Below are 14932 nucleotides of genomic sequence, written 5' to 3' on the forward strand. Positions count from 1 at the left end.
GTGTATATACCCTTGAAATAGCTTATCCAAAAAGAATTGCCTGAGACAAGGCTCGAACCCGTGACCACTCGCTCACCCCTAAACACTCTCAACCATCCGACTGTTCCTTTCTTTCTGTTATAATATGGAAACCGATTGTATTTAATCTGTTACTATTCGATGTAATTTTTCTTCTTCATCTTCACAATCAAACTCGATCCAGGGTTCAAATCCAATTCATCATCAACTCATGATCATAATCTTATATTGATATATCATTATTATAATCGGCATTCATAAATAAAATCATGGTTTCCTCATCAATTTATATCAACCTCATCATCATTATTTCACATCCGTCCTCCTAAATCTCATGTATCATTTTATGCTCATGATATTCATTATCATTGTCCTATAATGATCATCATTCTTTTAACAAGAAAACGGGCATTACAGCAGTTTTAAAAATAAATGATGTCCTGTTGTTGCTGATTGAAAGGAAGGAGTTACAGCAGCCATAATTCAAGTAAGAGTAATCAAAAATAAAGGGTTACGGTTTGTTGGAAAAGGAAATCGATGGCCCAACAACAAATGGAAATATGGATCGGTAAAAAGGTTTAAGGATTTGCCGCAGCCTAAACAATTACTTCTACCCAATCGATCTATGTTCCAGCTTTGCAAATGAATGATGCCGACATGAAGTAAATGGTGGGGTTCGGTTTGAAAAGAAAACATAAAGAAAAAGGGTAAGTGGAGAAAAAAAAATACAACTGGAAGTATATCCCATGTGGGGTTCAATTTATAATAACAAATCCAGTATAAATCAATAGCATGCTAATTAAATTAAAGAAAGGAAGTATCTGTTGATCCAAATGTCGGCCACTTAGTAAAACAACCACAAAAAATTACGCCACTTGCTTTGCTGTAAAGTATCGGATCTTTGTAAATGAAATAAAGGGATTAATGCTTTTCCACTACCCACTTCATTATGTCTCTAACTCCCACTTGAAAATCATTAACCAAAAAAAAATATGACAATATAAAAAGGGTGCCCTCCTTCTCTGCATTTTTATTTGTGAGAAACCATGAGTACATAAATGATTCTCAAAACTTTTGATTGATTTCATCATTAATTCGTAAAAAACAAATATGATGGTAGTAGTGAGTTGTAGTCGGATTAATAGCGGTTTTATGATGGTTGGGTTGATTATGGGTGAGGGTGGTGACATATGGTCTAGGACGGTGATGGGTGGTCTTTAGTTTCTCGAATAAGCAAGGAGTGAAAGTGGTTGGTGGTGGTTCAAGTAGAAAAGATCGTGCAAGCTATAGCAATGAACAACGGGTTAACTCAGGTAAGACGTATTTTGTGTACGCTAGTCAAGAGTGTGGATATATAGCGGATGTAAGTGGAGATATACCTGTAGATTGGTTTCTTTCGGGTTGGTACTTACCGAGCCTGCCATATTCCATACGTTTATAATAGATTACAACAAGGGTTTCGAATGGTGGTTTGGGTTGTAGCAATGATCATGGTGTCTTGACCCAAAAGAGGTGTCAAGGATGGAGGTGATCGATGAAAAGTGATAGTGATGTTAACAAGCAATTAAGAACAATAGATCATAGGTGGTGGTTTAAGAGTGGAGATGTTTGCAAGAGTTGTTTTATTTGATATAAGTAATGTGTATATATGTATATAATCTTTGTAAGTTGTATGTACGTTGTAAGTGGAGAATGACTGAGTTACATAAATGAATTTGTACGATTATTATGTATCTATGGAATATGAGCCAAGATCCAATTACAAATAAATAAAGACAAAAAAAAAAAAAATTAAAAGGTTGAAGGGGATTGTTAACAGAATGCATAATGTAATCGACAGAATAAAGGAGCCAGAATATAGACAAATTAGGAAGAAGAAAATTAATAAAGCTTGACCCTGATGGCTAACAACTTTTTGGAAGTTGTCTGTGATTTGAGGTCTGCCGATATTCCATTTACTTAGGCAAATTTAACAGAAGGGATACCTAATAATTTGAAGACAAAAACAAAACGAATAAAGTTTGGATGTGGATAGGTAACAAAATCGATCCAGTACAGATTCTTATATATTAAACTTAATTAATATTAGTAGTTAGTTACACATAAATATTTAATTATAATTCTGTTAATGAGTTAGTAATAATACTAATAAAATTAAATAATGATAGTAATATCAAATAATACTAATAATAATAATTAAATTCATAATTTTTATAAATGATCATATTAGTAATAACAACATAATTGATAATTTTTATAGTGATACTTATATTGATAATGAATAAATGATATTAGTAATAAGGATAATGATAATAATATAACTACCTTAATGATAACGATTTTAATGATCTAGTAATACATTAATACTAATAAGTAATTAACATATCAATAACAATTATAATACTTTAAATTATATTTCGAATTATTATTTATATATACATACACACAGATCTAGTTATAAACAATTGTTCGTGAATCGTCGGAAATGGTCAAAAGGTAATTGATTACATAAATATAGATTTCAAAATTTTCGAGACTCAACATTACAGATTTTGCTTATCGTGTCGGAACATATAAAGATTAAAGTTTAATTTTGGTAGGAAATTCCTGGGTCATCACAGGTTCGGCTAGGTGAACCGCTTCTAAAGGCTCCCAATCGATTACCCGAGGCATTTCAATATTTTTGTGGTAAAGAATGTGCATGTTCTTTTGAAATTTCGGGTATTCTATCCAACAACGATCGAATCTTAGGTTGGGATGTAACTGTTGGTCATCGATAAGTGGGTGCATAATCCTCGGGTGAGGCTGAAATTGACGATAATGAGTGTAAAACAGTGGTTCCGCCTCATAATATAACATGTGTTGATCATTATGTTGTTGTTGTTCAGGTTGTAGTTCTGGTTGTGGTTCTTGATCAGGTTCTTGTTCAGGTTCTTGTTCATGCTGTCTGGACGATGATGCACCGTCCGTATCTGTATTTTTCTGCAAAACACATTAAACACAAAATTTGTGCATCCAAATATGCATTAGTGTTAGCAAAATAACAAATTAAAACAATTACAATAACATGTTTAATCCATATTAAACTTATACTCATTTTCATATTTTTATCAATTCTACAATTTTTCAAATAAGCATATATGAAAAGGTATACAAAGTTCATAAGCATTCAACTCAAATAACATGTTAAAATAACCATTACTAGCAATTAAACAATTTTCAAATGGCATTTATATCAAAATAATCAAGTTCATGAATTTTAGACTTAAAAAGTCCTCTTTGATGTTCAAAAATCATGTTTAGGATCAAAGTTTGGATCATTTAGCAACCTAAACATGTTACACTACTTAATTTAGCAATAATTCATAACAAAAATCGGCCATAACCTGTTTATATCAAAAAGCCCCAAATTGCTCAAGAACACAAACCCTAGATTTCAAAAATTTTTGAAGTTTAAGGCTTCAAATCATGACAAATAGCATCAATCTATGTTATACAAGCATAATATACTAACAATTTAACTCGAATTAAGCTAGAAATCATCAAAATTAAATTAGGACAATTAATTATATTTATCACAAAAATTAGAAAATTTAGGAGTTTAGGGGTGAAATTTCTACCTTTTTGCTTCCTCATCTGAAGAAAGGCATTATTATAGCGGATTATAGTACGAAATTTGGATGATTTTGGTGAAAAAAATGGAGAAATTTGAGAGGTTTTTGATGGTTGTTCGTGTATGTGTGTGTTAAATGTGGGAGATAGAACTAGCTCGTGCATTTTATCAATGTGATTTGTCCAGGGTCCCCATGCGATCGCCCCAGTGCAAACCCCATGCGATCGCATGGGGTGTAGGTTTTTTTTAAACCTTTCACTTATAAAACAATTAATTAATTAATTTAAAATTTTGTTTCTTTTTAGATTGAGGGCGTTTCGGTACGTTTACCTAGTTCGTCCCTCGATAAAATTTAAAATTTGTCATTTTAAAGCGATTGTTTTAAAAGCAAAGATTTTTTGGTTTTTTAAATATTTTTGGCATACTTTAGATCAATAAAATTAAAAATAATGATAATAAAATTTCTCGTCCCGTCCTCGGGTAAAGCAATTTCGGTTCCATAACCTAGTCTTCAACTTACGACGAATTTTAAATATCAAATTTTTAACTTAATGAAATAAAGTACATTTTTGTTTTTAAATTCACACCAAACTTAAATTTAAAATGTATATTAAAATTTCATATAAATATTAATAATATTTATATACATTAATTTTCAAACTTACATTTAAAATATTATAATTATATATTGTTTTTTTTTAAAACAAGGTAAAAAAAATAAAAATCTTTTTGGTCTTTTATCCCACTTTAATCAATCAAATATTAACAAAAATATACGTCCCTCTGTTGGGTAAAGTAATTTCGGCTATATTACCTAGTTTTACTCCTGATGAATTTCTGAAATATTTTGGATTGATTGATTAAAGATATTTATACCTTATGAATAAACGGTAAATTTCGCAGTGATGTAATAAATTTTTGTATGATATTAATAATTTCGGTTTCGCATACCTAATTTTATTGAATATCAATTTAATACTTTATAGTGAACGATTCAGCGTTTATTATCAAAAGGTTAAAAAAATAAATAAAAACTGTACATACTCACCTGTGAGAAAGAATTCTCAGAGACCTGCTTTAGTCGACTCATAGGAGAGTCGTTCAATTTGGTTTTCCATAGCTACATAAGCGTAACCTCGATTTTTTAATAACTTTTCTTCTAAACATATGAATGGTCCTTCTCTGCATAGAGTAATGAATTCGGTTCTGGAATGTGTTTGATTGTTTGAACATTTCCCTTCGTGTGACCATTTTCCACATTTATGACATCTTTCAAGGTGTCGTGCTCTTCTTTTTGTTGCGGATTTTGATTTTCCTTTACCAAAATGTGTCTTATGATGATCTTTCCTGAGTTCTTTCCTTACTTCGTCCATTTTTCCTCTTATGAATGATACCAGTTCACTCGGGAAAGTGTTATTATTATGTTTAGTAATCATAGCGTGTAGTAGTAGACCATGGGTCAGATCAAAGGAATTCTTCATCTCGTATAACCTAAAAGAAATAAAAATTCAGAATGGAGGGAGAAGACTAGTTCTTTAGGGTCTGCTAGGGAAAGACCATTCGGATTCCATTCTCGAGAACTACACGAAAACAAAAAATCTAACCCTAGACAGCATTATATTATCCTTTAAAGCATTTGAATCTCCCCACACTTAGTTAGCTGTGGTGTCGAAATTGTGATTAACTTCATTGTCAATTTCCATCGGATCATGAATATAGTGTTTAACTCTGTGACCATTAACTTTATATTCAATCCCATTTGAATTTATTATCTCTATCGTTCCATATGGGAAAACTCTTTTGACTATGAATGGTCCAGACCATCTTGATTTCAATTTTCCAGGAAATAGCTTGAATCGTGAATTGAAAAGAAGAACTCGGTCTCCTTCCTTGAATTCTTTTTAACTTCTGATTCTTTTATCATGCCATTTTTCGTTCTTTCCTTATAGATTAACGAATTTTCATATGCATCATGTCTTAATTCTTCTAATTCGTTTAGTTGACTTAACCGTAGACGTCCGGCTTCATGTAAATCAAGATTACATGTCTTCAAAGCCCAAAATGCTTTGTGCTCAATCTCTACTGGTAGGTGACATGCTTTTCCGTAAACGAGTTTAAAAGGTGTGGTGCCAATTGGAGTTTTGTAGGCTGTTCTAAAAGCCCAGAGTGCATCCTCCAATTTCATGGACCATTCCTTCGGATTTGATCCTACGATTTTCTCTAGAATACGTTTTAAAGCTCGGTTGGTATTTTTAACTTGTCCACTTGTTTGTGGATGATAAGCGGTGGAGATTTTATGAGTTACTCCATATCTTTTGAGAACTTTTTCAAGTTGATTATTACAAAAATGAGTACCCCGATCACTTATTAAAGCTTTCGGTGTTCCGAACCTTGCAAAAAGACGTTTTAAAAAGTTGACTACAACTCATGCATTGTTAGTTGGGAGAGCTTGTGCTTCCGCCCATTTAGATACATAATCAATGGCTACGAGAATGTAGAGATTATTATGAGATTTTGAAAATGAACCCATAAAGTCAATACCCCAAACGTCAAATACTTCACATACTTGAATGACATTTTGTGGCATTTCATCACGTTGACTTATTTTTCCGGCCCTTTAACAAGCATCACAGGATTTACAAAGAAGGTGTGCGTCTTTAAAAATTGTAGGCCAATAGAATCCAGCGTCATAGACTTTTCTTGCTGTGAGTTGAGGCCCATAATGCCCTCCTGTTGGTCCTGTGTGACAATGATTTAAGATTTGACTAGCTTCATCTCTGAATACGCATCGGCGTATTATTCCATCGGGACAACTTTTAAACAAATGTGGATCTTCCCAAAAATAGTGTTTTATATCACTAAAGAATTTCTTTCGTTTTTGGTATGACAACCCTTTTTCAAAGAATCCACATACTAAGTAGTTTGCATGGTCTGCAAACCATGGAATTTCATTATAATCAATCTTCAAAAGATATTCATCAAGAAAGTTATTCATCAAGAAAGTTATCTTGTATGGCTGATTCATTTAGAACTTCTAATTCAGGATTTTCAAGACGAGAAAGATGATCAGCGGCGAGATTTTCTGCTCCCTTTTTGTCTCGGATTTCAATATCGAATTCTTGTAAGAGTAAGATCCAACGGATTAATCATGGTTTGGCATCTTGTTTCGAAAATAGATATCTAAGAGCAGAATGATCAGTATAGACCACCGTTTTAGCTAGAACGAGATATGAACGAAATTTGTCAAAAGCAAAGACAATAGCAAGGAGTTCTTTTTCAGTAGTTGTGTAATTCGTTTGTGCTCCTTGTAACGTCTTACTAGCGTAATAGATAGGTTGAAATCATTTTTCAATCCTTTGTCCTAAAACGGCTCCCATTGCAAAATCACTTGCATCGCACATGAGTTCAAATGGTAGATTCTAATTTGGAGTTATCATGATCGACGCATTAGTGAGTTTTTCTTTAAGAATATTAAAAGATTTGATGTATTCATCTGAAAAGATGAATTGAGCATCTTTTTCTAGGAGTTTATTCATAGGAGTGGCAATTTTTGAAAAGTCTTTTATGAAACGTCGGTAAAAACCGACATGCCCTAGAAAACTCCTAACTCCTCTAACATTGGTGGGATGTGGAAGTTTAACAATTACATCTACTTTAGCTCTATCCACTTCAATTCCTTCCATTGAAATTTTATGACCAAGAATGATGCCTTCTTTAACCATGAAATGGCATTTCTCCCAATTAAGAACTAGATTTGATTGCTCGCATCTAATAAGCATTCGTTCAAGATTAACTAGACATGTTTCAAAAGTATCACCGAAGATTGAAAAGTCATCCATGAAAACTTCCATGCATTCTTCTATCATGTCGTGAAAAATCGCCATCATGCACCTTTGAAAGGTTGCAGGGGCGTTGCAAAGTCCAAATGGCATGCGTTTGTAAGCAAAAGTACCATAAGGGTACGTGAATGTGATTTTCTCTTGGTCCTCGGGTGCGATTGGAAATTGAAAGTATCCGGAGAAACCGTCAAGAAAACAATAGTAACTGTTCCCAGCTAATTTTCTATAATCAATACAAACACGCCATCTTGTTACAGTCCTAGTAGGAATAAGCTCATTTTTTTCATTTGTGATGACAGTCATGCCACCCTTCTTAGGTACGCATTGAACTGGGCTTACCCATGGACTATCAGAGATTGGATAAATTAAACCTGCATCTAGCAGTTTAATAATTTCTTTCTTAACAACATCTTGCATATTAGGATTTAGTCTTCGTTGGCATTGCACATATGTTTTATGACCTTCTTCCATAAGGATTTTATGTGTGCAATACGAAGGACTTATACCTTTAATATCATAAATCTTCCATGCAATAGCTGGTTTATGAGCTTTTAGCACAGAAATGAGTCGAGATTTTTCATTTTCACTAAGAGAAGACGATATTATTACAGGTAATTCAGATTCACCATGTAAATAAGCGTATTCCAAATGGTTTGGAAGTGGCTTTAACTCTAATACCGGTGGTTCTTCTATCGATGATTTGTATCGATATCTGTCTTCCTCTTTTAACATTTGAATTTCTTCTGTTGTTGGTTCGTAATCATTAGCCATGAGTACGGCTAACATTTTAGCTTCATCAATTGGTTCAGTTTTTCTCCTAAAGAACATTCTCCTATTCCTTGTAATTCTGGAAACTCTTCTAACAATTCTGCATGTAAATCTATAGTTTGAATATAATAACATGTATCATCTGCAGATTGCGGTTGTTGCATGGCACTATCAACAGAAAAGGTAACACTCTCGTCCTCTATACTTAGGGTCAGTTTCTTACCAAACACGTCTATTATTGCTTTAGCCGTGTTTAAGAATGGTGTTCCTAATATGAGAGGAACTCCAGAATCTTCTTCCATATCCAGAATAACAAAATCTACTGGAAATACTAAAGTACCAACTTTAACTAGCATGTTTTCTATTATCCCTCTAGGATATTTTACTGATCGATCGGCTAGTTGTATGCTTATTCGTGTTGGTTTCAATTTTCCAAGGTCTAGTTTAGCGTATAATGAATATGGCATTAAATTTATACTAGCACCTAAGTCTGCCAATGCTTCTATTGAAATAAGACTACCCAGAAAACATGAAATTGTGAAACTTCCTGGATCTGATAATTTTTCTGGTAGTTTATTCAATAGCACTGCAGAACAATTAGCATTCATAGTAACAGCCGAGAGTTCTTCCATTTTCTTTCTATTTGTGATTAGATCTTTCAAGAATTTAGCATATCTTGGCATTCCTGAAATCACATCAATGAAAGGAAGATTGACATTTATTTGTTTAAACATATCTAAGAATTTGGATTGCTCGGCTTCAAGTCTTTCTTTTCTCATTTTACTCGGGTAAGGAAGTGGTGGTTGGTATGGTTTAACATAAGGTTTAGCCTTAACTGTGTTATTTTCATTAACCTTTTCAACTACCGGTTCTTTTTCCTTTTCTTGATCAGGCTGTGGTGCTTGTGGAATAGGAATAGAGTCATCAGAAATTACAGGTATTTCAGGTGGTTTAAGTGTAATACCACTTCTCGTGGTAATGGCTTTAGCTGTTTCATTCCGGGGGTTAGCATTTGTATCACTAGGTAGACTCCCCGGTTTTCTTTCACATATCAACCTTGCTAGGTTGCTCACTTCTTGTTCCAGATTTTGAATAGAAGCTTGTTGATTTCTAAATGCTTGAGCATTTTGTTCATTGGTTTGTTTCTGAGATGTGAAAAATTGCGTTTGAGATTCAACTAGCTTTGACATCATATCTTCTAAATTTGGCTTTTTATCATCGGTTTTTGGTGGTTTAATTGAAAAAATAGGTTTTTGCTAATTGTAAGTATTATTGGATACTTGTTGATTGCTAGGACCTTGTTGGTTGTTGTATGGAACATTCGGTTTTAATTCTGATTTTGATTGTAGTTTGGTCTTGGCGGTTGATAATTATTTTGATAATTATTTCCAGGCCTTTGGTTCATGTATGAAACATTCTCTCTTTGTTCCATTGTTTGTTCAATATTGAGACAATATTTTGTCAAATGTGGTCCTCCGCACTGCTCACAACTAATTCGTATTGCGTGAATATCTTTAGTCATCTTTTCCATTCGTCTCTCGAAAGCATCTAACTTTGCGGAAATGGAATCAAAGTCATGGCTAGAATCGGATCTATCCGCTTTAGATGATCTAACGATGTCTTTTTCTTGATGCCACTCATGTGAGTGGGAGGCTGTGTTATCAATAATTTTGTAAGCTTCAGTTGCGGTTTTCTTCATAACGGAACCACCAGCTGCTATGTCGGTGTCTTTTCGTGTAGTAATGTCGCATCCTTGGTAGAATATTTGTACTATTTGATAAGTGTCTAAACCATGTTGAGGGCATCCTCTCAACAACTTTCCAAATCTTGTTCACGCTTCATATAAAGTTTCATTTGGTTTTTGTGTGAACGTAACAATTTCTCCTTGAAGTCTCACGGCTTTAGATGCCGGAAAGAATCTTTTAAGAAATTTCTCAACTAAAACATCCCATGTATCAATCGCCCCTTCAGGTCACGATTCTAACCAATCTTTGGCTTCTCCCTTTAAAGTCCATGGAAATAACATGAGATAGATCTGTTCATCCTCAACTTCTCTGATTTTGAATAGAGTACAAATCCTATTAAAGGTTCGAAGATGTTCGTTTGGATCTTCCTTCGGCGTACCACTAAATTGGCATTGATTAGTTACCATGTGTAGGATTTGTCCTTTGATTTCATAATCTGGGGCATTAATGTCTGGTTGAGTAATTGCATGACCTTGGCCAGTGCGTTTAGCCCTCATTCGATCTTCCATACTTAAAGGTTCCTGATTTTCCATGATTGAAATTGTTGAATCTGAATCACTAGAGGATTTTGATTTAATGGTTTCTTCCTCGACAATCTCTGGTTGAGTGATTTGTGGTTCAGGAGGAATGATTAGTGGTTTAGGATCTCTGAATTGTCCTTGAATATCCTCCGGGTTCTCAATTGTGAGGTCGGGTTCAGAAAATGGATTATCGGAAATTTGAATTGGAGTACTTGGTCGACTTGATGATGATTCTAAAGAAAAATCAACGGCGACAATATTGGCTAGATGTCTTAATCGAGTTATATGTGGTGAACGTATGAAAGGTGGTGAAAGTTTTGCTCGGCGCATTCACTGAATATCCTATTAGTTATAAAACTAAAAATAAAAAATTATATAAGTTATCAAATTAATAGACTTTTCTGATTTTGCCCACGTTTTGAATAGCCAATAGATGCAGCAGGTAGCCAGGACCCTTTAAGTCAGAAAATTCATAACTCAGCCACTAACAAATTCAACTATTACTACGAAGCAGAAAATTTTGGATGTCTATCAATTTAACCGCTTAAAATAATTTTTTGTTGAAATTTAAAGAAAATAAATAAAATTCTATGTCCCAAAAACTAGAGCGTCGAGAAATAAGAGGAAGAAAAAGAGTGTGTCGAAAAACGTCGAAAAATAAAAGGGCGAAAAATAATAATAAGAAAGTAAAGTGTCGAAACTTTAAAGTCTAAAAACTAAATATTAAAAGTTGCATCTAAAGGAATTAAAGCTTAAAAGGAATTCTATATCCAAAACGGAAATTACTTAAAAGGTACTAAAATATATAAACGGCGTCGTAAAATCCTAAAGCACCTAAATATTAATGTAAAGAAAAAGCACTTAAGGGATTTTATGGCAAGCCCAAAAATCTAGAAATATAAAAGAACTACGGCAAAAACTAATCTTAAAACTAATTACGAACGAAAAATATACAATTTACGAATTAAACGTTTAAAATATACAATTTATAAAAAGAAACAAAAAATGATAAAATTACTTATTTTTATAAAAATATTATTTTTATATTATTATTTTATAAAAGTACTAATTTATAAAGTAGTAAAACTAGTTAAAAATTAAAATACAAAATTAATTAAAACTAAAACTAATTATTATTTAATTAAACCCTAATAATAATAATTATTATATAATCTAACCCTAAACTTAATTAATTATTATAATTAATATTAATCGTAACCCTATTTGTGTCGGCTGATGATTCAGGCCTGTCCCATCACTCCATGCGATCGCATGGAGTGTAGGTTTTAATTTCAGGCGGTCGCATGACCTGCAGGCTCAGATGGGTATGCAGGCTCAAAACTCGACAGGTTCAGTTTTATTTTATTATATATATATATATTTTTTTTGTTTTTAATTTATAACTCTTACAAAATTTAAAATATAAGTGATATTTAAAATTATATTTTTAAGAACTAAAAAAAATACTTTTATACTTTATAAAAAAATATTTTCTTTTTATTTAAACACTTAAATAGATAGAAATATATTATTATTATTATTATTATTATTATTATTATTATTATTATTATTATTATTATTATTATTATTATTATTATTATTATTTTATGTTTTTTATATTTTTGTTTTTAATATTTAAAACGTATTTTTACAAAAATAAATTAAAACTTAATAAAAATCCTTTTTATAGCGTTTCGTTTCGGCGTCCCCTTGCAGCGGCGCCAAAAATACTTGATGTGTGCTAGGTATAGTACGTAATACTATTAATTTTACTACGAAATACTATTAAATACGATACAATTTTACACAAGTTATTTATTTATTTATAGAATGGAATATACCTAAACCTTGCTACAACACTTATAGGCATTGTACCTAATCGTAGAGTAGTGTAGTTTTTAGTAAGTCCGGTTCGTTCCACAGGGAGCTCACTAAGTTTAACGCTATATTTATTTTAACCTATATTTGTATATATATATATATATATATATATATATATATATATATATATATATATATATATATATATATATATAAGTATTATTATTATTATTATAAAAGGGGGGGGGGGAGGTTTTACAGTTTAGTGACCGGTTTGTCGATTTTAAAAATTAAGTCACAATTAAAACCTAATGTAAAATATTAAATATAAATATAACTTAATTTACAGCGTAAAGTAAATGACGATAAATAAAAATACGATAAATAAAAGTGCATTAATTTAAAGTACGATAAATAAAACGATGATAAATAAAATGACGGTAAATAAAAGTACGATGAGATATAAATTAAAGGAATTATGCTTATTTAAACTTCCGTAATCATGATGTTTGACGTGTTGATTTTAATTTATTACCATGGGTTAATTGTCCTTTGTCCTGGATTATTCGATATGTCCATCCGGTTTTGTCCATAATAGTCCATCGGTCATAATTATAGTGCGAGAGTCTTCGCTAATTTAACCTTATACCCGAAGTCAAATATTCCAACTAATTGGGGACTCAAACTGTAACAAGGTCTTAATACTTTGTTTAATGAGTACACCAGGTTATCGACTGCGTGTAATCCAAGGTTTTAATACTTTGTTAACAATTACACCAATTACCCTTGAATGTAATCCACCCCTATTTTAATGAGTCCAGTGACTATTAATCCATCCCCGTGTCCGGTCAAATGAATAATTATTAGTATTTATAGATATCCCGCCCACCGTACCCAGTCAAGCGTATGTGATTAAATATAAATACGTCAAATTATAAATGTCTATATTAAATCAACGAGATATCATTTAATTAATATAAAGCCCATTAATAGCCCATAGTCCAATTTCCACAAGTGTCGGTCTTTTGTTCAAACCCCAATTATGGTCCAAAGCCCAATAACCTCGTCTTAATATTTAGTCCAACATCACGATTAGTTCGGCTTAAATAAACATACTAATAACTTAGCTACGAGACATTAATTAAAAAAGGTTGAACATAACTTACAATGAGTATTAATCATGTAGTGTTACACGGACAAAATTTCGACTTACAAACTTAAAACATTCGCCACTATAACCTTATTATTATTAACTTAATATTAAAATTATAATTAAAATATAAATATAAATATATTGAGAGAGAGTATATTAAAATTATTTATTAACTCGTCCAATTCGTTCGCTATTTATAGCACTTGGCCTGTGATTTCTTCCCATGCGATCGCATGGATTTATAACTACCAGGCCATGCGATCGCATGGCCTCCTGGGACAGCTCACTTCATCTTGTTTTCTAGCTTGCCAACAGTTTTTAATAATATAATATAATATATATAATTTTATATATATTATATTATATTCTTGTGCATAGTTAACTTACAATTTTAGGTCTGTTGCGTCGCGCGTTGATAGTTGGTTCATGTCCCGTTTCGGATTTTTGAACGTCCTTTCGTACGATTTAATATCTTGTACTTTGCGTTTTGCGGCTTGTACTCTTGTAATTTCTAGACGTTTCTCATCAATAATTTGAACCACTTAGATTGTACTTTGTACTTTTTAGCTTTTTGGTCGTTTGCGTCTTCAAATTGTCGAATCTGTCTTTTGTCTTCACCTTTTATTATTTAAACGAATATCACTTGGAAATAGAACCGTTGTAACTAAAAGCTTGTCTTTCTTGAAGGATAATGCTATGAAATATGTGTTCATTTTTAGTATTATCAATAATCGTGATCATAATATGTTATGATGAAGATGAAGTCATAACACTTTCGTTCGGGTTATATATTTTAAACGCGAGGGATGATACAAGAAACTATCGAGCAGTGCAATGGTTAGGGTTGTTTTGGGTTAGCGGGAGGTCGCGGGTTCGAGCCCGGGCTGGGGCATTATTCTTTTTAAAGTCTATTTCTTTTGAGGTAGAATTTCCATTTATTATTATTATTATTATTATTATTATTATTATTATTATTATTATTATTATTATTATTATTATTATTATTATTATTATTATTATTATTATTATTATTATTATCATTATTATTTTTATTATTATTATTATCATAAGTATTAGTATTATTATTAGTAGTATTATTATCATTATAGTTATTAATATAAATATTAGTATTATTATTATTAGTAAAATCATTATTTTTATAGTATTATTATTAGTATTTATTATTATTAAAATTATCATTTTCAGTAAAGTTATCATTATTATTATTATTATCAAAAGTATTATTAAAATTATAATTTTTCCATCATTATTATTATTAATATCATTTTTATAAACATTATCATATTTATTATTATTACTATTATTATTATAAAATTAAACAACTTTTTATTTATTATTATTATCAATATTATTTTATCAAATAACTATTAGTTATATAAAACCATACTTACTACATATAACATAACTATATCAATGTTATTATAATAAATATT

The 14932-nt window shown here is 31.5% G+C and overlaps 1 non-coding gene across 1 annotated transcript; it reads left to right on the forward strand.

The window, feature by feature from the left end:
* Window positions 1-10025: 10025 nt before the first annotated feature.
* Window positions 10026-10132, forward strand: LOC139850757 (small nucleolar RNA R71). The gene has a single exon (XR_011760138.1). It is a non-coding gene; the product is annotated as a small nucleolar RNA R71 (small nucleolar RNA).
* Window positions 10133-14932: the final 4800 nt, after the last annotated feature.

The sequence above is a fragment of the Rutidosis leptorrhynchoides genome, chromosome 5 (genome assembly GCF_046630445.1).
Source record: "Rutidosis leptorrhynchoides isolate AG116_Rl617_1_P2 chromosome 5, CSIRO_AGI_Rlap_v1, whole genome shotgun sequence".
In the NCBI taxonomy this organism is placed as follows: Eukaryota; Viridiplantae; Streptophyta; class Magnoliopsida; order Asterales; family Asteraceae; genus Rutidosis; species Rutidosis leptorrhynchoides.